The sequence below is a fragment of the Malaclemys terrapin genome, chromosome 10 (genome assembly GCF_027887155.1).
Source record: "Malaclemys terrapin pileata isolate rMalTer1 chromosome 10, rMalTer1.hap1, whole genome shotgun sequence".
Lineage (NCBI taxonomy): Eukaryota > Metazoa > Chordata > Testudines > Emydidae > Malaclemys > Malaclemys terrapin.
Window position 1 is genome coordinate 52241422 of NC_071514.1, and position 22592 is coordinate 52264013.

Below are 22592 nucleotides of genomic sequence, written 5' to 3' on the forward strand. Positions count from 1 at the left end.
TGTGGGTCCTGTGACATTGATGGTTCAGGACCAGAAGTTTCATCCTCTTCCTCATCTGACTCAAGTGAGAATGATTCTGGTGCATCAGGATTCGGCAGTCCTTCTCCGTGGGGTACTGGGCGTATAGCTGATGGAATGTTTGGATAATGCACAGTCCACTTTTTCTTCTTTGACACACCTTTTCCAACTGGAGGCACCAAGCAGAAGTAACAATTGCTGGTATGATCTGTTGGCTCTCTGCAAATCATTGGCACTGCAAAAGGCATAGATTTCCTTTTCCTGTTCAACCACTGGCGAAGATTTGTTGCACAAGTGTTGCAGCATATGTGTGGGGCCCACCTCTTGTCCTGATCTCCAATTTTGCAGCCAAAATAAAGGTGATAGGCTTTCTTAACCATAGTGGTTATACTGCGCTTTTGTGATGCAAAAGTCATTTCACCACAAACATAGCAGAAGTTATCTGCACTGTTCACACAAGTACGAGACATCTCTGCTCACTTTGGCTAAACAGAAATGTGTCCCTTTGCAAAATCAAACACTGACAAATAAGAGAGCATGACACTGTATGATTTCTAGAGCTGATATAGGGCAATTTGTTCAGCAGAGTGATGTAAGTTTCGTTATGATTGTATCATCCATGACTTCTAGGAATAACATGATGCAATTCATATCATGTATGATGCAATACCAGCTTCAGATTGCGTCATTAACTGTTTTGCCTAAAAAGCAAGTACTATCCAAACCCAGTCATAGATTTATTCATAGATCCAGTCAAAGATGTATTTTAGTCATTTCTGGTTTAAATTGAGATCCCTTCCCTTTATAACTCACTTATCCTCCGCCATTCCCAAGTCAAGGGTCGTATATACTGACCCATTATCATATCTTGAAAACTAGAGCCAATCAACAATTTTAAGCATCATTTTCGTTCTCAGTGACCCAGAATTAGTAAAGTTTGACTACATTTATTTCAGAAGCATTTTGGCTGTAAAGCAGTGTAATGAGACCATCCACAGCAATATGAGAAGATTTAACAAAATAGAAGGGATATAAACCCTCCTGCTGCAGGGAATGACTGATGGGGCTTAGCAAGAAGCTTCCCCTTGTTACAATTCAGGGCAATTGCATCAGTAGTGTAGCTGGGGGGGAGCAGGGCAGTGGCCGCTCTCCCACTGAGCACAAGTGGTGCCTTTTCAATTTCTTAGCACCTTTTTAATTTTTACTCATCCGGCGGCGCTCTGGATCTTCGGCGGTACTTCGGCAGCAGGCCCTTCGCTCGCTCTGGGTGTCTTCAACGGCACTGAAGGACCCACCGCCAAAATGCCACCGAAGACCCGCGAAGCAAGTGAAGGTCCCGCCGCCGAAGACCTGGAGCACCGCTCCGTCAGTAAAAGTGCCACCGGGTGAGTAAAAGATTCGCAGCAGGTGGCACCTTTTTTTGTGATCGCTCCCCCTGTTCCCTCCACCTGGCTACGCCACTGACTGCACCTGAATTCCCCCTCTGTGGCCTAGCAAGGGCACCCACTCTGGGCTCCTGGCTCCTCAGCTGTCACTTCTCTAAGGGGGAGAGCCATGTTTCTCTCTCTCCAGAACAGGTTTTTTCCAGGCTGCACAGTTCCCTGTCTACACTGTATTATTCCCAACAAGCCAGACGGCCTAAACAGACCAGCGTCCTCACTTTTCTCTCTCTTCGTAATTGACCACAGATACAAGTTACCACACAGCTCTTTCTAAGCAAGCACATTTATTGTTATGGTGAAAGCACTAGAGAGAAAACATTAAAAATAATAAGAGAACCTACACACATGCTAACCAGTTTACCAAAGACCGCTCCAACTCCAGCAGGGTCTCTGGTAGGAGTCAGTCCTCCAAGCTCAGACAAGCAGGAAAGCGCAAGAGGGGAGGACTCCTGCCTCATACTGAGAAAGCAGGACGATCAGCGAGTTATCTTAAGTGCCTATAGAAACAAGCAGTGAGAACTGGAAGTCCTGGCACAGTCAAGGAATTATGATTTGAGTGGAATAACAGAGACTTGGTGGGATAACTCACATGACTGGAGTACTGTCATGGATTGATATAAACTGTTCAGGAAGGACAGGCAGGGTAGAAAAGTTGGGGGAGTTGCATTGTATGTAAGAGAGCAGTATGACTGCTCAGAGCTCCGGTATGAAAGTGCAGAAAAACCTGAGAGTCTCTTGATTAAGGTTAGAAGTGTGAGCAACAAGGGTGATGTTGTGGTGGGAGTCTGCTATAGACCACCAGACCAGGGGAATGAGGTGGACGAGGCTTTCTTCCAGCAACTAACAGAAGTTACTAGATCACAGGCCCTGGTTCTCATGGGAGATTTCAATCACCCTGATATCTGCTGGGAGAGCAATACAGCGGTAGACAGACAATCCAGGAAGTTTTTGGAAAGTGTAGGGGACAATTTCCTGATGCAAGTGCTGGAGGAATCAACTAGGGGCAGAGCTCTTCTTGACCTGCTACTCACAAAACAGGGAAGAATTAGTAGGGGAAGCAAAAGTGGATGGGAACCTGGGAGGCAGTGACCATGAGATGGTCAAGTTCAGGATCCTGACACAAGGAAGAAAGGAGAGCAGCAAAATACAGACCCTGGACTTCAGAAAAGCAGACTTTGACTTCCTCAGGGAACTGATGGGCGGGATCTCTGGGAGAATAACATGAGGGGGAAAGGAGTCCAGGAGAGCTGGCTGTATTTTAAAGAATCCTTATTGAGGTTGCAGGAACAAACCATCCCGATGTGTAGAAAGAATAGTACATATGGCAGGCGACCAGCTTGGCTTAACAGTGAAATCCTTGCTAATCTTAAACACAAAAAGGAAGCTTACAAGAAATGGAAGCGTGAACAAATGACCAGGGAGGAGTATAAAAATATTGCTCAGGCATGCAGGAGTGAAATCAGGAAGGCCAAATCACACTTGGAGTTGCAGCTAGCAAGAGAAGTTAAGAGTAACAAGAAGGGTTTCTTCAGGTATCTTAGCAACAAGAAGAAAGTCAAGGAAAGTGTGGGCCTCTTACTGAATGAGGGAGGCAACCTAATAACAGAGGATGTGGAAAAAGCGAATGTACTCAATGGATTTTTTTGCCTCTGTCTTCACGAACAAGGTCAGCTCCCAGACTGGTCAGCTCCTGCTGGGCAGCACAATATGAGGAGAAGGTGACCAGCCCTCTGTGGAGAAAGAAGTGGTTCAGGACTATTTAGAAAAGCTGGACGAGCACAAGTCCATGGGGCTGGATGTGCTGCATCCGAGGGTGCTAAAGGAATTGGTGGATGTGATTGCAGAGCCATTGGCCATTATCTTTGAAAACTCATAGCGATCTGGGGAGGTCCCGGATGACTGGAAAAAGGCTAATGTAGTGCCCATCTTTTAAAAAGGGAAGAAGGAGGATCCGGGGAACTACAGGCCATTCAGCCTCACCTCAGTTCCTGGAAAAATCATGGAGTAGGTCCTCAAGGAATCAATTCTGAAGCACTTATAGAGGAGAGGAAAGTGATCGGGAACAGTCAGCATGGATTCACCAAGGGCAAGTCATGCCTGACTAACCTAATTGCCTTCTATGATGAGATAACTGGCTCTCTGGATGAGGGGAAAGCAGTGGATGTGTTCTTCCTTGACTTTAGCAAAGATTTTGATACGGTCTCCCACGGTATTCTTACTGGCAAGTTAAAGAAGTATGGGCTGGATGAATGGACTATAAGGTGGATAGAAAGCTGGCTAGATCATCAGGCTCAACGCGTAGTGATCAATGGCTCCATGTCTAGTTGGCAGCCGGTGTCAAGCGGAGTGCCACAGGGGTTGGTCCTGGGGCCGTTTTTTTTTTCAATATCTTCATTAATGATCTGGAGGGTGGACTGCACCCTCAGCAAGTTTGCAGATGACACTAAACTGGGAGGAGTGGTAGATGCGCCGGAGGGTAGGGATGGGATACAGTGGGACCTAGACAAATTAGAGGATTGGGTTCAACAAGGACAAATGCAGAGTCCTGCACTTAGGACGGAAGAATCCCATGCACTGCTACAGACTAGGGACCGAATGGCTAGGCAGCAGTAGTGCAGAGAAGGACCTAGGGGTTACAGTGGACAAGAAGCTGGATATGAGTCAACAGTGTGCCCTTGTTGCCAAGAAGGCTAATGGCATTTTGGGCTGTATAAGTAGGGGCTTTGCCAGCAGATCAAGGGACGTGATCATTCCCCTCTATTTGACATTGGTGAGGCCTCATCTGGAGTACTGTGTCCAGTTTTGGGCCCCACACTACAAGAAGGATGTGGAAAAATTGGAAAGAGTCCAGTGGAGGGAAAAAAAAAAGAAAAGATTAGGGGGCTGGAGCACATGACTTATGAGGAGAGGCTGAGGGAACTGGAAAAAGAACAGGAGTACTTGTGGCACCTTAGAGACTAACAAATTTATTACAGCATAAGCTTTCGTGGACTACAGCCCACTTCTTCGGATGCATATAGAGTGGAATAAATATTGAGGAGATATATATACACACATACAGAGAGCATAAACAGGTGGGAGTTGTCTTACCAACTCTGAGAGGCCAATTAAGTAAGAGAAAAAAAAAACTTTTGAAGTGATAATCAAGATAGCCCAATACAGACAGTTTGATAAGAAGTGTGAGAATACTTACAAGGGGAGATAGATTCAATGTTTGTAATGGCTCAGCCATTCCCAGTCCTTATTCAATCCTGAGTTGATTGTGTCTAGTTTGCATATCAATTCCAGCTCAGCAGTCTCTCGTTGGAGTCTGTTTTTGAAGTTTTTCTGTTGTAAGATAGCCACCCGCAGGTCTGACATTGAATGGCCAGACAGGTTAAAGTGTTCTCCCACTGGTTTTTGAGTATTATGATTCCTGATGTCAGATTTGTGTCCATTAATTTTTTTGCATAGAGACTGTCCGGTTTGGCCAATGTACATGGCAGAGGGGCATTGCTGGCACATGATGGCATATATCACATTGGTAGATGTGCAGGTGAATGAGCCCCTGATGGTATGGCTGATGTGATTAGGTCCTATGATGATGTCACTTGAATAGATATATGTGGTCATTCAATGTCAGACCTGCGGGTGGCTATCTTACAACAGAAAAACTTCAAAAACAGACTCCAACGAGAGACTGCTGAGCTGGAATTGATATGCAAACTAGACACAATCAACTCAGGATTGAATAAGGACTGGGAATGGCTGAGCCATTACAAATATTGAATCTATCTCCCTTTGTAAGTATTCTCACACTTCTTATCAAACTGTCTGTACTGGGCTATCTTGATTATCACTTCAAAAGTTTTTTTTTTTTCTCTTACTTAATTGGCCTCTCAGAGTTGGTAAGACAACTCCCACCTGTTTATGCTCTCTGTATGTGTGTATATGTATCTCCTCAATATTTATTCCACTCTATATGCATCCGAAGAAGTGGGCTGTAGTCCACGAAAGCTTATGCTGTAATAAATTTGTTAGTCTCTAAGGTGCCACAAGTACTCCTGTTCTTTTTGCGGATACAGACTAACACGGCTGCTACTCTGAAACCTGAGGGAACTGGGATTATTTAGTCTGCAGAAGAGAAGAATGAGGAGGGATTTGATAGCTGCTTTCAACTACCTGAAAGGGGGTTCCAAAGAGGATGGATCTAGATTGGTGGTAGCAGATGACAGAACAAGGAGTAGTGGTCTCAAGTTGTAGTGGGGGAGGTTTAGGTTGGATATTAGGAAAATCTTTTTCACTTGGAGTGTGGTGAAGCACTGGAATGGGTTACCTAGGGAGATGGTGGAATCTCCTTCCTTAGAGGTTTTTAAGGTCAGGCTTGCCAAAACCCTGGCTGGGATGATTTAGTTGGGGATTGGTTCTGCTTTGAGTAGAGGGTTGGACTAGATGACCTCCTGAGGTCCCTTCCAATCCTGATATTCTATGATTCTTTGATTCTAAGCTCATAACACCTTCAGTTCAGGACAAGCACATCCATGCATAGGTTAGTTTTTCCATCTTACAGACCTGAGCCTTTGATCTTCAGGTTCTAGGATCAGGTAATCAGTAGACAATGGTCCCTTCTTTAGTGCATAGCTTCAAATGGCTGGGTTTTTGCATAACTGGGGTAAGGAGGAGTGTGGAATTTCCATTCACCTCCTAGCTAGTTCCCAGGAAATCCAACTTGCACATATTTGTCTAAAAGATTATTCTTGTCTGCCACATTGTTCAATATAGCACTTTGACCATCCCGGCCCACAATAATACCATAACTTTTGCATTTACTATAATGGACTCCAAAGATGATAAGGTTTTTCAAAGATATTGCAGGAAATTGCTACCGCTGTCACACCCCTCATGGCTGGTTATTCCACAATTGTCTACTCTGGGTTTTCTTGCACCTTCCTCTGAATCACCTGGTTTTGGCCACTGGTCAGCCAGAGTACTGGATTACCTAGATCACTGTCTTGATGCAGTATGGCATTTCCTGTGGCTACTAATATGAGTTCATTTTGCAGAATTTGGCCAGTTTTTGAAACTTATGCCTGGGCCACCACATGGCGCAGAGTAAGTGTGTTTAAGCCATGTAACCAGGAAGTGCATCTCAAACTGGTTCAAAAACATGATTGAGTCCCTGGTGTGGAAGGAGTCTTTGGGCCTTTAAGTGGCAGCAGAAAAAACACAGAAACCAGATTTTGTTATCATAATCAACCATGGCACAGCAAAGAGACTTGCCCCAACTGCAGCCATGCTCTTATGAAGGCATGGCTGAGCTGCATGTAAAAGAAATCCTTTAGCAGTATTCCTCATTTGCCAAAGAATTAATCTGTGTATTGCATGGCAGAATATTAGGATCCATTAAAGGTGAGGCTGAACTGAGCTGTGAACCATGTTTACAAGAGTATTTAATGGTCTGAATCACCTCAAGCTGCCATTTATTTCAATGATCATTAAATCAAGATATTATAGCAGCATTTTCAGAAGACAGGTTACCATGGTGACCATTAAAGGACTAATCTTATTTTCATAGTTTGTTATTCCAATTAGTTGTTTGTTTACAAGCGCTTCAGGTTGTATATTTCAGTCCACAGAAAACACTTCTTTCCAGTACAAATCTGTTTTACTCAGCACTCAGCTTCCAATTGCATGTTAGTCTGGGGAGCCATGGAAACCCTGTTGTTTTGGCATTGGGTTTGTCAAGGGTTTTGATTTTAGTGCCATGAAACAAGATAAAACTCAGCCCACTTGCACAAAATGTAAATGATTCAGTGTATCAAAAGCAGAAAGAAGGTCAGGGAGACCCAGCAGAAGAGACCAACATCAGCTGGTCATTAAAAATGACCTGCAAAGGAGAAAAAAAGAATGTATCCGTTTTTATGGTGCATGAAGAAAGCCTGAAAGATTTGTGGAGTTTCTCCTTTTTTTCCCTTCAACATCACCAATTTCAAGCCAGATCTTCCCTAATTTTGCTGGAAAGCCTCAGAGAAGTGGACCAAGAGCTCTCTCAGCCCTCAATCGAAGGAGTGAGGTAATGACTCTTTAGAGAGAGATTTTCTCCTAAGTGTTCCTTAGTCATTGGTGCTAAATGGGCACAAACAAAAACAATTTTGAAAGTCTGAATAAAAATCACTTCCCTTCATTTTTCTTCATTGGGATCTGTGATGTCAGTTCAACAGTCATCCACAGAGTCTTGTAGGTTAAATTACACTCCAGTTTCACCTGTAAAATACAAATAGAGAAAAAAAAAATCTTTTCAGTCCTTCATACATCATGAAGTAAAAAAAACACAAGTGCAGAACCCCCCTTTTTTGCTTTGCCTTTTACCTTTGAAGTCCAAACACTTGGGACAGCAGCATTCTTCTCTGAGGCAAAGGGCAGGGATGGTAGGAATAGGTTTTACTGTCACAAAGGGTCTGCCCCCGTTGCCATATGCATTATTAAGCGCCAGATAAATGACCTACTGAAAATAACTGACTTTTGTTAGTTTTGTCCAGGCCCATACATTGTCTACACTGTAAATATCTTAGTGATAACTAGGACTGTAGCAACAGAGGCTAGTCAACCATGTCTGCTCACCCTTGCAACAGAACCAAGGGACCTGCTCAGGGGCAAGGCTCATGACTTATTGCAGCTGCTACATGCAGAAGAGCTGCACCAGCTTCCTCCAGCCAAGCCCCCAGGTCCACTGGAAAACTGAAGTAGCAACAAGGCAGCTGTGGGGGAGGGGGCAGGGGAGGTCAACAAAAACATGTCTGAGCCTCTGGATTTTTCCTTCAGTTCTCCTGATGTCACAGCACCCATCTTTCAGCATCAGTCCCAACACGCTGCTAGCTCACTAATGCCACCTCTCTGTAATAGTTTTTAATACTTTCAGTTGTCTTTCCCTCATCTCCATTCTTCTGATCCTTACAATGCCCCCCACACTCTTCATCTCCCTGACTCTCCTGCTCTCCATCCTCTTGCTCCAATTCCCTCGTCATCCCTGGTTTGATTACCTTGGTGTATAAAGAACCCCAATAAAATTCTTAAACTATACACTAAATATATTTTTCAAAGAGGTTGTATGTGTGGATACCTATCTTGGGCACCCCTATTAACTTCAGGCCGTATGCATGGGAGCCAATTTAACTTCCAGGACTTCCCTCAGCAGATTAGGATGTAGGGAGCCATTATGGATCCTTCCTTGAGGCCTGTGCTGCTCCAATAATTCCCCACATCGGGAAGGGGAACTGCCCCTGGTCCACAACCAGTGGATTCCTCCGAGCCACGGAGAAAAGGTCAGGATTTGGCACTAAGGCCCAGATCCACAAAGGTATTTAAGCTCCTAACTTGCATGGAAATAGGAGTCTAAATACGTTCATGGATGTGGCAGAAGAGCCTTTACTAATGCTGGCAAGATGGAAATCCTGCTCCCCCAGTTTAGAAACAAACATCTGCTCCAAAGCAGGAAGACCTCCCCGTTCTATTTCACAACACATACTTGTAGGAAATTAAAGGCCTAATGCTTACCCCCATTGTTGCACAGGTGTAGGTCACAACACAGGTTACAAGGCAGCGGAGAATCAGGGTGGAATGACCTATGGGAAAACCTTTTCCTAGCACCCACTAGAATTCCTTCAGTTATAACTGGTGGACTCACGGGATTATCAGCACAATACTCATTCGCCCCTCTGCTGAAACTGGCCCTGTGAGGCCTCATCTTTGCAGTGATTTTGAAGAGAAAATGACGTCACAATTGTATTGCAAGAACTGTCTGTTTTTAAAGTTCACCAGGATGAGCAAATGTAGAGATAACTACAGGCAAGACTCAAACCACGCAAGCCTGTTATGTTGCATTGCTTTGTGTGCTGATGCAGCACGGGTTAATCATTTCCAGCATAGGTGCTGACTCCATGGGTGCTCTGGGGCTGGAGTACCCATGGAAAAAAAACAGTGGGTGCTGAGCACTCACCAACCACCCACCGATTAGCTGTTCTGTGGCAGGCAGAAGGCACTGGGAGGAGGGGACAGAGAGGGGGCAGGAAAAGGGGACGTGAGAGTGGGGCCTTGGGAGAAGGGACAGAGTGGGGGTGGGGCCTCGGGACAGAGTGGGGGTGGAGCACCCACCCAGAAAGAATAAAGTTGGCATCTGTGATTTCCATTCTTTCTTCCTATTGCTTTCTCTCTCTCTTGATCTAGCTGGTGCTTCTGGGTAGGTTAGAAACTTGTGAGTTTTGGCAAGGGAAAAGCTCTAGCACTGGAATAGCAGAGGTAGCTGCTGAGCAGGCTTCAGGGGCCTCAACAGGACTGGGTGGAGACCAGGGTGACCAGCTAGCAAATGTGAACAATTGGGCCAGCGGATGGGGGTTATAAGCACCTATATAAGACAAAGCCCCGAATAGCGAGACTGTCCCTATAAAATTGGGACATCTGGTCACCCTAAGGGGATCCCAGGACTAGGGTACATGAAGTTTCTGCAGGTTATGAACTAGGGGGGAATCGCACATTTCATTGCTTTTGTGGGCAATGCTTCTTGTTGTGCACTGCAGGGACAGCTTGCATCCCTCGTCCTCCCACACATGTTTCCTGTGCCACCGTCCCATCCCCCTCTAATTCAGGGATTTCCTGCAACCCATCCCTGCCCCCTTCCTTATGTCAGGGGTGGTGTGTCCCACATTCCCCTTTCCCAGCATGCTAGGGTCTCTGTGTGCCCCCTGTGCCAGGGGCTCTGTGTATGTCTCCATGCCTCCCCCCTACCTTTCTTATTCTCCTTCACTTTCTCTTTCTGGGTGGGATAGCTGAAATGCGGGATATCGTTACGCTGGAGGGTGTTGGGATTTTCTAGGCACCTAAAAGTTACGGCTTCGTGCTGCTTAGTGTTGCAATGCTAAGTCCATTTGTGGATCCCTCCCAATGGCCCATTACCAAAACCCTGAACCATCTAGTCTTTCCCTAGGGGTTAGTTGCAATCCAAGCAATAAGCCATGCCAGAGTGTGAATGAAGGGGCCGGAGGTGTGTGCGTGGGGGACATTTGGAGGCATAGACGGTGACACCAGGTACTGCTGTCACTGCATGCCCGGCTAGGAACAGCCCCACTCTTCAAGACCTAGTTAACAAGAGCCTGTTGTGGCTAGCACAGGTGCCTAAACCAGCCCTGTTTGCTTCTATAATGAATTCCTTGCTGACCTACTTTCTTATTCCTGTTGATCGGGTACAATCTGGTTCTGGGTAGCGTGTCTGACAGTGAGGGGGTTTCTCTTCCCTTGGCTTTTGCTCTCGTCTCACTTTAATAGCTGGATCAGAGGGATGCTGGCTTGGATTCATTGGTTACTACTGAGGTTTCGATGGTGTTTTCTTTTCCCCAACAACCTCCTTAGTACATTTCGTCATGTCACTCATTACACAAAGAGAGTCCATCAAATGCCAAGGCAGACAAAAAAGGAAGATGCTTGTTGACATTGCTTGTTATCAGAGAGGGAGAGAAGGTGCTTCTGTGTAGCTCCTTACACTGACACAAAGAAGACAAAGGAAAACAGCACAGGCAGAGAAAAGCAGAGGTGGAATCTATGGAATAATGAGGCTCAAGGGGACCAGAACAGCCTCCAGTAGGTAATAGTAATACTAGTGTCTCTTCTCCAGAAAGATCCCAAAGCCACTTACAAAGTGTTTAATTACAGGAATTCCTTTACACCCACCCCTGAAAGGTAGCCACTTCTAGTGTAGAACATAGCAACTCTATACACACTGGAACCAAATAAGAATATAGAGTAGCCAGTTGACAAAGCAAGGAGAATTTAGGTAGGATAATGGTAATTCTTCACATTTATTGTCTCACCAGTATTTGAAGGGTGATGCCTGTACATTCATCGTGTCACCTAATCACTGTCTCAAACAGCCTCAACACCTGCATCTGGAGAGTGATATAGGAGTTACACTCTGTCCTGGTCCCAAGAGGACTGACTAGTTAATTCTGGGGGAAGGGGGAGGGAGAGAGAGGAGCAAGAAGAGAGAAAGTGAGGGAAGAGGGATAATAATGCGGAGAGAGAAAATGCAAGATGAAGAAAGTAGAGGAGGAAGAAATACCAAACAAAGGAGATCTTGAATAGCAAAGAATTATGTCAATAAAAGGTGTTTTAAAACCAGTAAGACAATATAGAAAAGTTTGCTTGAGGGCAAGGATGGGCACTGGAAAAGACTGAAGAGAAGATGTTCCAAACTCAATGGAAAAGTGGAGAATGCTGCAGGAAGAGAAAAGAGGAGTGACACAAACATTGAGGTCACAGTAGTGTTTTGAATATGACCAAAAGTTCTCTTAACACAACATTTGGACTTATAGTCAGGAGTGATTTTGCCTATTTCTAGCAACAACAACAAATTTCAGACAAATTTTTGTACCCTTCTCTCCCCTCCCCCGTACACATTGCAGTGCTAGATTGCCTCTTGCTTCCTTTTGAAAAAGCGGTAGGCATGGTATAACCCTAGGGCACCAGGATTAACGCCATTGCTTTCATATAGCAATGCCCCCGATCACTCGCCAGAACCTGGGTTTGATATCTGCTCGGAAAGACAGCATCTTCCACAGCCCAGCACCTCCTTAGCACTGGGCTGGAGTTTGGGCCCAGGCTGCACTGACTCATGGGGAAGAGTGTTATCTACTGAGTCATCAGTGCCACTTCCTATCATAAGACCAGGCTTGTCCCTAGAAGACTCCCATTCAAATGGTAACTAGGTCTGGTTCTGCTCCTTTGGGATCTACCGGCTGGGACAGATCTGCAGCATTCCAGGAAAAGATAAACAGGCCCTGCCTTGGAATCATAGAATCCTTTGGGTTGGAAGGGTTCACACAAGCTGGGTCACCTTGTCTAATCCACATCCGTACACCTAGGCAGCAGTGCAACCATTTCCCACCAAATAACGTACTGGGCAACTCGGGTTTCTCTCTCCAGAGGTTAGTGAAAAGGCTCAGCCACCCTTCCTCCTCCCTTCACACTCACCTGATCACTGCAGCCTTCCAACCCTTTCAGTTAGTTTCCCACTATCATGATGGCATTTCATTGGCCACAACCAGCAGAGAGAAGCGAGTACTGGGAGGATCTGAAGGATTTGGCGTTCAGCTTACAGGCACCAGTTTAGCAAGCCCCAAACTCAACGCTGCCGTGTGAACAGCTGCAGCCCAGAAGAACCAATGTGTTACTCTTCTAAGCCAGCTGGGGGAGAATGTCCAGCCATATCCTTTTCTCTTCTGGCCACTGCCAGGATCCTGCAGCACAGTGGGTGACCCAATGACACCAAGTTAAACCTGCAATGTTGGGCTGTGGGTCTCCACAGATTGTCTGCAAATGTCTCTCTACTAACGGTTTGGTACTATTTAATGTCCTTCTGGTGCCTCATGTACAACAGCCTAACAGGAACCCCAATAAGGCAAGGGAGATTGTCATGTGAAATACAGGCTGCTGAGATACATTGAAAAGAAGGGATGAGACTGACCATTTTGGCAGCAACTTGGGAGACTATGAACTCTGCTTTCCAGGTGCCTTCCCAGGTGATAGTTACATACCTGGGCATGTTTTGCCCAGGCCCATACATTGTCTACGCTGTAAATATGTTAGTGATAACTAGGACTGTAGCAACAGAAGCTAGTCAACTGTGTCTGCTCATCCTTGCAACAGAACCAAGGGACCTGCTCAGGGGCAAGGGTCATGACTTATGGCAGCTGCCACATGCAGAAGAGCTGCACCAGCTTCCCCCAGCCAAGCTTTCACACTGCGTTTCACACTCAGTCACTCATGCAGCTGATCAAGGTGGGAAGAGCCAGAGAAGTTCAGGCATTGGTTTGCCTAATGACTCACAGGCAGGATCCATAGGTGTGACCAGGAACACGTCAGTTACACTGCGGTGGATATCTGTTAATTTCCTATGGGCACTGGTAGGATTTTTGTTCTACAGCCAGTCTTCTAGATCTTGGTCTACCAGCACCTACTTCATCTGCAACCGGGTACCATGTAATGGCACATCTGCCTTAGGCGTGACAGAGGTACTGCAGGCAAAGGTCAACACATCAGTGGCAGTGTGTGTGTAACCAATCCATGTACTTTAGACCACACACACACGTGACTGGAGTCCTGATCCTTCAGGCCAGAAAACATGGGTCTCTCCCACGCCTGTCAATAGTAATAGATCCAGCGTGCATGCACATATGTGTATGTTCACTACAGTCCAGGTGAGAGCTGCTCTCCCTTTAGTTGGAAGAGTCCCGTTTGTAAGTGGCTATTGCTCCGCTTTTCAGGAGAGCTCTTTCCGGTCTGTGTGCTCTGTTCCTGAAGGTGGGAAGGGACATGGAACAGAGGCTGCGCCTGCTCTCAGGTGTGGGGCAGCGGGGAATGAAATGATCAGTCCAGTATTAGATCTCTGTGTTAGTCTCATAGTTTAACATCCTGGGAAGGGAAGGAGAAGTCTCCCTCTGTCTTTGGGAACAGGCTGCATCCTTTGCTGTAGCCCTCTTTCCTCTTCTCCAGCCTCTCATCAGAGATTCAACATGAACCTGGGATTAACTCCAATAAGTCTGCCCCCCCACCTACCAGACTGTTGCCAAGGAGACAAGGAACAGGACAAGGAGGGAGGGAGGCAGATTTAAGGGGACTAGCACAGACCAATTTTTTTATCCCTGCTTGAAGTCCAGCCTCAGGGGTTTCCTTTCATTTGCAGTCAACCTGAAGCCTTCAGATCCTCTCATTTAGGAGAGTACAATACAGAGCTAACGTTCAGCCCCATGCAGGCTGAGGATGTGCTGCAGATCCAGCTGGGCTAGGGGGTCTGCACGTGATATCCCCTTTCTTTCTTTAAATGGCAGCCCCCGATTATGGCTCCACCGCTTTGCCCGCCTAATCAATAGGATCACATTTGCCCAATGCGTTGGGATCTTGCTGTTTTTCATCCTCATTCCGTAGCGAACCCCTCTCTAGAATCTGCTTCAGCTACTCAGTTCCCATCTATGCCCTGGGGTGAGGCAGCACATTACCCAGTAACAACAGCCCACCAGGAACTTTGCTAAACACTTTGCTAAATTACCTGGAGAGCAGTGGTGTCATTGCATGTGAATTACAAGGGACCATTACAGATCAATCCCGAGGCAGAGGTATTTCCTACATGTATTGTAATTATCTTTTTGATTTGCGTTTGTACAGTACCTAGCATAGTGGGACACTTGTCCCTGACTGTGGCTCCTAGACATACTATTTATGGGTACTACAGCAGCACTTAGAGAAGACCCCATTGTGTTAGGTTTTGCACAGACAGTCCTTCCACTGAAGTTCTTACAATCGATACAGACAAAGGGTGGGATGGGAAACTGAGGCAGAGACAGGGGGACTGATTTGCCCAAGGCCACAGAGCAAATTAGCGATGGAGGTAGGAATAGAGCCCAGGTCTCCTGACTCCCAGTTAGCTATCCTATCCTCTGGATCGCCCTGAAGCTCCTGTTGTCTAGTGGCCCAACATAGTATTGTGGCTTCCAGGAGGAAGTTTACAGCAAACACTTGTACTGTACATGTCACAGCATCACAACACAACAGGGGAATACAATGGTTGTCAGAATCTTAACTCACAAGAGGATCCTCACTCAGTGTCAGACACACGTCTGACCCAATTCCTTCCAGTCTCAGTCCCTGATTCCCTGGCACCAGCATTGACTAACTTGATTGTAGAGAAAGTTGATGACAATAAGGTACCAATGAGCTATATGGGGTGTGCATGCTATTTCTACAGGTTAGTGGCTTCTAGCAAACTTAGCATTGGCCACTACAATGCAGAGCGTAGACCAGACAGTCCAGGAGGGACTCTGCACTGCTATTATACTGGCACTTTCTGCCCATACTAGCCCTTAACGAGGACTGGCATGGCGAGGGCCGCATGGTGGTTGACTTTGCCCAGAGCAAGTCTACTCCAAATGGTGACATGAATGCCTGTGCACCCCTGGGAGACGTGTGTGTGGACACAGAGTGATTTATAGGCATGCCAGGGGCCTTAGGGGTGCACAGTCACATTTCTCCACTGCAGAGAAGGCCAAAGGCTGACCCTGAACCATATTTTAACTGTGTGTGGGGCGGCAATCATAGAAATTGTAACTGGTTTCACCTTTGTCCTCTTGTTTTGTTGACTGTCGTCCCACATGCATGGTGTCTAGTTTAGAAGAGAAACTCCACCTTGTCTTCTCAGTTTGTCTGCAAAGTGCTGGGCTGTCAGGGAACAGGGCGTGTGTGGGTGGTCCAGCCTTGTGATTGAAGCAGGAGTCAGGAGCCAGAAATAGAAGCCCAGGGTCAGAGGCAAAAGCCAAATGCCAGAGCCAGAGTGAGGAATCGCAGATGAAGGTTGGAGCTAGAGTTGCCAACTTTCTACTCACACAAAACCAAACACCCTTGCCCCATCCCTCCTCCAAGGCCCCGTTCATGCCTCACCCCTTCTCTGAGGCCTCACTCCCCACTCACTCCATCCTTCCTCCCTCTGTCACTCGCTCTCCCCACCCTCACTCACTCACTCACTCACTCACTCACTCATTTTCACTGGGCTGGCTCAGGGGCCTGGCATGTGGGAGGGGGTTCAAGGCTGAGGCAGTGGGTTGGGATGTGAGAGGGGGTGAGGGCTCTGGCTTGGGGTGCGGGCTCTGGGTTGGGGCCAGGGATGAGGGATTTGGGGTGCAGGAGGGGGCTCCGGGTTGGGGCTGAGGGGTTTGGAATGTGGGAGGGGGCTCTGGGATGGGGATGGGGGTTGGGGTGAGTGGGGGGGTGAGGGCTCTGACTGGGGGTGCAGGCTATGATGTGAGGCTGAGGATGAGGGATTTGAGGTGTAGGAGGGGGCTCTGGGCTGGGGGGTGGAGCCAAGAGATTCAGAGTATGGGAGGGGGCTCCGGGTGAGCAGGGGTTGGGGTGTGGGAGAAGGTACGGGCTCTGGGCTGGGGGTGCGGGTTCCAGGGTGGGGCCAGAAATGGGGGGTTCAGGGTGCAGAAGGAGGCTCCAGGATAGGGCAGGGGGTTGGGGTGTGGCGATGTGTTAGAGCTCTGACTGGGGTTGCAGATTCTGGGGTGGGGCTGGCGATGAGGAGTTTGGGGTGTAGGAGGATGCTCCGGGCTGGGACCGAGGAGTTCGGAGGGCAGGTGGGGGATCCAGCTGGGGCAGGGGGTTGGGGCCCAGGAGGGGATGAGGGGTGCAAGCGCTTACCTCAAGCAGCTCCTGGAAGCAGTGGCATGTCCCCCCTCCGGCTCCTACGTGGAGGTGCAGCCAGGTGGCTCTGTGTGCTGCCCTAGACTCAGGTGCCGCCCCCGCAGCTCCCATTGGCTGCAGGGGCAGCGTGCAGAGCCCCCTGGCTGCCCCTGTGTATAGTAGCCGGAGGGGGGACATGCTGGCTGCTTCCTGGGAGCTGGGTGGCACAGAGGCTAGCAGCCTCCCTTAGTCCCCCTGTGTGGTGCTGCCAACCGGACAGTCAATGGCCTGGTCAGTGGTGCTGACCAGAGCTGCCAGGTTCTCTTTTCGGCCGTGTGTTCCAGTCGAAAACTGGACACCTGGTCACCCTACCTTCCTGACCTTCTAGCAAGGAACTAACCAACCTCCCTCCCAAGGAGAAAGGAGAGATTCTCCCCTATTAGATGGGCCAACGGGATGGGCTTGCTGGGAAGGACTAGTTTAGGACTGTGACTTCTCTGTGTGCAGACAAATCTATGTGCTAGGTCATGAAACAGTCTGGGAGCTGAAATGGAAGGAGTGAGCAGGGGCTTAGGAGTGAGACTCCATGCCTGGTCCCGTCAGGAGGGCTTTGGCTTTTCTCCATAGAGGCAAATGCCTCTTTGTATGCCAGGCTGGCGTTGGGTCACAAACCATTTACTCAACTTGAATAGAAACATATGCGAGTGCAACAATGTTTAAAAACACTGGGTCACATTAAGGTTGTCATATGTCCAGTTTTTGACCAGAATGCCCAGTCAAAAAGTGACCCAGCCGGCTTCGGTCAGCACTGCTGATTGGGCCATTAAAAGTCGGGTCGGCGGTGCTGGAGGACTAAGGCAGGCTAGTCATAGAATCATAGAATCATAGAAGGTTGGGGTTGGAAGAGATCTATCTTGATATATCTTGACTTTAGCAAAGCTTTTGATATGGTCTCCCACAGTATTCTTGCCAGCAAGTTAAAAAGTATGGATTGGATGAATGAACTATAAGGTGGATAGAAAGCTGGCTAGATCGTCGGGCTCAATGGGTAGTGATCAACGGCTCGATATCTAGCTGGCAGCCGGTATCAAGAGGAGTGCCCCAGGGGTCAGTCCTGGGGCCGGTTTTGTTCAACATAGAATCATAGAATATTACGGTTGGAAGAGACCTCAGGTGATCATCTAGTCCAATCCCCTGCTCAAAGCAGGACCAACACCAATTAAATCATCCCAGCCAGGGCTTTGTCAAGCCGGGCATTAAAAACCTCTAAGGATGGAGATTCCACCACCTCCCAAGGTATTTTCATTAATGATCTGGATGATGGGATGGATTGCACCCTCAGCAAGTTTGCAGATGACACTAAGCTGAGGGAAGAGGTAGATACGTTGGAGGGTAGGATAGGGTCCAGAGTGACCTAGACAAATTGGAGGATTGGGCCAAAAGAAATCTGATGAGGTTCAACAAGGACAAGCGCAGAGTCCTGCACTTAGGACAGAAGAATCCCATGCACTGCTACAGGCTGGGGACTGACTGGCTAACACTGCTCTACAGCCAAAATGCTTCTGAAATAAATTTCAGAGTAACAGCCGTGTTAGTCTGTATCCGCAAAAAGAAGAACAGGAGTACTTGTGGCACCTTAGAGACTAACTAATTTATTAGAGCATAAGCTTTCGTGGACTACAGCCCACTTCTTCGGATGCATCCGAAGAAGTGGGCTGTAGTCCACGAAAGCTTATGCTCTAATAAATTAGTTAGTCTCTAAGGTGCCACAAGTACTCCTGTTCTTCTTTCTGAAATAAATGTAGTCAAACTTTACTAATTCTGGGTCACTGAGAACGAAAATGATACTTAAAATTGTTGATTGGCTCTAGTTTTCAAGATATGCTATTGGGTCAGTATATATGACCTTTGACTTGGGAATGGTGGAGGATAAGTGAGTTATAAAGGAAAGGAATCTCAATTTAAACCAGAAATGACTAAAATACATCTTTGACTGGATTTTTGAATAAATCTATGACTGGGTTTGGACAGTACTTGCTTTTTAGGCAAAACAATGAATGATGCAATCTGAAACTCGTATTGCGTCATACATGATAGGAATTGCATCATGTTATTCCTAGAAGTCATGGATGATGCAATCATAACAAAGCTTACATCGCTCTGCTGAACAAATTGCCCTATATCAACTCTAGAAATCATACAGTGTCGTGCTCTCTTATTTGTCAGTGTTTGATTATGCAAAGGGACACATTTCTGTTTAGCCAAAGTGAGCAGAGATGCCTCATACTTGTGTGAACAGTGCAGATAACTTCTGCTATGTTTGTGGTGAAGTGACTTTTGCATCACAAAAGCGCAGTATAACCACTATGGTTAAGAAAGCCTATTGCCTTTATTTTGGCTGCAAAATTGGAGATCAGGACAAGAGGTGGGCCCCACACATATGCTGCAACACTTGTGCAACAAATCTTCACCAGTGGTTGAACAGGAAAAGGAAATCTATGCCTTTTGCAGTGCCAATGATTTGGAGAGAGCCAACAGATCATACCAGCAATTGTTACTTCTGCATGGTGCCTCCAGTTGGGAAAGGTGTGTCAAAGAAGAAAAAGTGGACTGTGCATTATCCAAACATTCCATCAGCTATACGCCCAGTACCCCACGGAGAAGGACTGCCGGTTCCTGATGCACCAGAATCATTCTCACTTGAGTCAGATGAGGAAGAGGAAGAGGATGAAACTTCTGGTCCTGAACCATCAATGTCAGAGGACTCACATTTTCTCCCATCCTCCTTCTCTGAACCACACCTCATAACACAAGGTGAACTGAATGACCTTGTCAGGGATTTGGAACTACCCAAGAGTAAGTCAGAGCTGTTGGGCTCCAGACTACAGCAGTGGAATCTCGTGGCAGGTGATGTTAGGGTTTCCATGTTCCGTGACCGTCAAAAGGATCTTGTCCCATTCTTCTTCATGGAAGGTGATCTTGTAGCCTGCAACAACATCGATGGTGTGATGGCAGTCCTCAACATTGTTCACGATCCAGATGAGTGGAGACTGTTCATTGATTCATCGAAGACAAGTCTTAAAGCTGTTCTACTGCATAATGGCAATGTTTTGCCATCAATTCCAGTTGGTCGTGCAGTCCATATGAAGGAAACCTATGACAACATGAAACAACTTTTGAGGTGCATAAACTATGACCAACATTAGTGGCAGCTTTGTGGCGATTTGGAGGTTGTTGCTGTCTTGCTTGGTCTGCAGACTGGATACACAAAGTACTGCTGTTTTCTCTGCGAATGGGATAGAAGCACCGAAAAGACACTGAATAGGACTAAACTATGTACATAATAGTTTTTTGCCTTTTGTTTCATAATACATTTTATTTATATAACCCCTTTGCTGATTTTTAAAGTGTTACATACACAGGATAGGTGAAATATTATCATGTAAAGCAACCATAAACATATGAAAAGACCTAGGTTTACAATTTATGATTAAAACTCTACTATCTACACAATATACATAGACATAAAATGTAAAAACTTAAATATCTTAGAAACAGTAGCCAATCAGTTGTTTTAATTGTCATATTTGAATTCAGCACATCAAGATACATAATAAATAGCACATTTTATCTCTGAAGCAGACGACTTCTCAAAAATTGTAGACCAGTGTAAGTGGCAGTTCTGCAGAAAAGGATCTGGGGATTACAGTGGTCAAGAAGCTGCATATGAGTCAACAGTGTGTCTTTGGTGCCAAGAAGGCTAATGGCACATTGGGCTGCATTAGTAGGAGCATTGCCAGCAGATCGAGGGAAGTGATTATGCCCTCTATTTGGCACTGTTGAGGCCACATCTGGAGTATTGTGTTCAGTTTTGGGGCCCCCACTACAGAAAGGATGTGGACAAATTGGAGAGAGTCCAGCGGAGGGCAACAAAAATGATTAGGGGGCTGAGGCACATGACTTATGAGGAGAGGCTGAGGGAACTGGGTTTATTTAGTCTGCAGAAGAGAAGAGTGAGCGGGGATTTGATAGCAGTCTTCAACTCCCTGAAGGGGGGGTTCCAAAGAGGATGGAGCTCGGCTGTTCAAAGGGGTGGCAGATGACAGAACAAGGAGCAATGGTCTGAAGTTGCAGTGGGGGAGGTCTAGGTTGGATATTAGGAAAAACTATTTTAGTTGGAGGGTGGTGAAGCACTGGAATGGGTTACCTAGGGAAGAGGTGGACTCTCCGTCCTTAGAGGTTTTTAAGGCTTGGCTTGACAAAGTCCTGGCTGGGATGATTTAGTTGGTGTTGGTCCTGCTTTGAGCAAGGGGATTGGACTAGATAATCGCCTAAGGTCTCTTCCAACCGTAATATTCTATGATTCTATGTTGAACAAAACCGGCCCCAGGACTGACCCCTGGGGCACTCCGCTTGATACCGGCTGCCAGCTAGACATCGAGCCGTTGATCACTACCCATTGAGCCCGACGATCTAGCCAGCTTTCTATCCACCTTATAGTTCATTCATACAATCCATACTTTTTAACTCTGGGATGCATTAACAGGTGTGTTGTGAGCAAGACACGAGAAGTCATTCTTCCGCTCTACTCTGCTCTGGTTAGGCCTCAGCTGGAGTATTGTGTCCAGTTCTGGGCGCCGCATTTTAAAAAAGATGTGGAGAAATTGGAAAGGGTCCAAAGAAGAGCAACAAGAATGATTAAAGGTCTTGAGAACATGACCTATGAAGGAAGGCTGAAAGAACTGGGTTTGTTTAGTTTGGAAAAGAGAAGACTGAGAGGGGACATGATAGCAGTTTTCAGGTATCTAAAAGGGTGTCATAAGGAGGAGGGAGAGAACTTGTTCACCTTAGCCTCTAAGGATAGAACCAGAAACAATGGGTTTAAACTGCAGCAAGGGAGGTCTAGGTTGGACATTAGGAAAAAGTTCCTAACTGTCAGGGTGGTTAAACACTGGAACAAATTGCCTAGGGAGGTCTCTGGAGATATTTAAGAGTAGGTTAGATAAATGTCTATCAGGGATGGTCTAGACAGTATTTGGTCCTGCCATGCGAGCAGGGGACTGGACTCGATGACCTCTCGAGGTCCCTTCCAGTCCTATAATCTATGAATCTATGAATCTATAACTTGCTGGCAAGAATACTGTGGGAGGGGAGACCATATCAAAAGCTTTGCTGAAGTCAAGATATATCAAGTCCATTGCTTTCCCCATATCCACAGAGCCAGTTATCTCATCAAGGAAGGCAATCAGGTTGGTCAGGCATGACTTGACCTTGGTGAATCCATGTTGACTGTTCCTGATCACCTTCCACTCCTCCAAGTGCTTCAAAATGGATTCCTTGAGGACCTGCTCCATGATTTTTCCAGGGACTGAGGTGAGGCTGTAGTTCTGTAGTTCTGTAGTTCCCCGGATTCTCCTTCATCCCTTTTTTAAAGATGGGTACTACATTTGCCTTTTTCCAATTGTCCAGGACCTCCCCCAGTAGCCACGAGTTTTCAAAGATAATGGCCAGTGGCTCTGCAATCACATCAGCCAACTCCCTCAGCACCCTTGGATGCATTAGATCCGGACCTATGGACTTGTGCATGTCCAGCTTTTCTAAATAGTCCTTAACCTGTTCTTTCACCACTGAGGTCTGCTCACCTCCTCCCCATACTGTGCTGCCCAGTGCAGCAGTCTGAGAGGTGACCTTGTCTGTGAAGACCGAGGCAAAAAAAGCATTGAGTACTTCAGCTTTTTCCACATCATCTGTGCAGGGCTAGTCCCTACCTGTCCTGGTACTGCACTGCGCCCCAGAAGCGGCCAGCAGGTCTGACTCCTAGGCGGGGGGGGGGCCACGGGGCTCCATGTGCTGCCCCTACTTCAAGCACTGGCTCCACACTCCCCTTGACTGGGAACTGTGGCCAATGGGAGCTGGGAGGGATGTGGTGCCTGT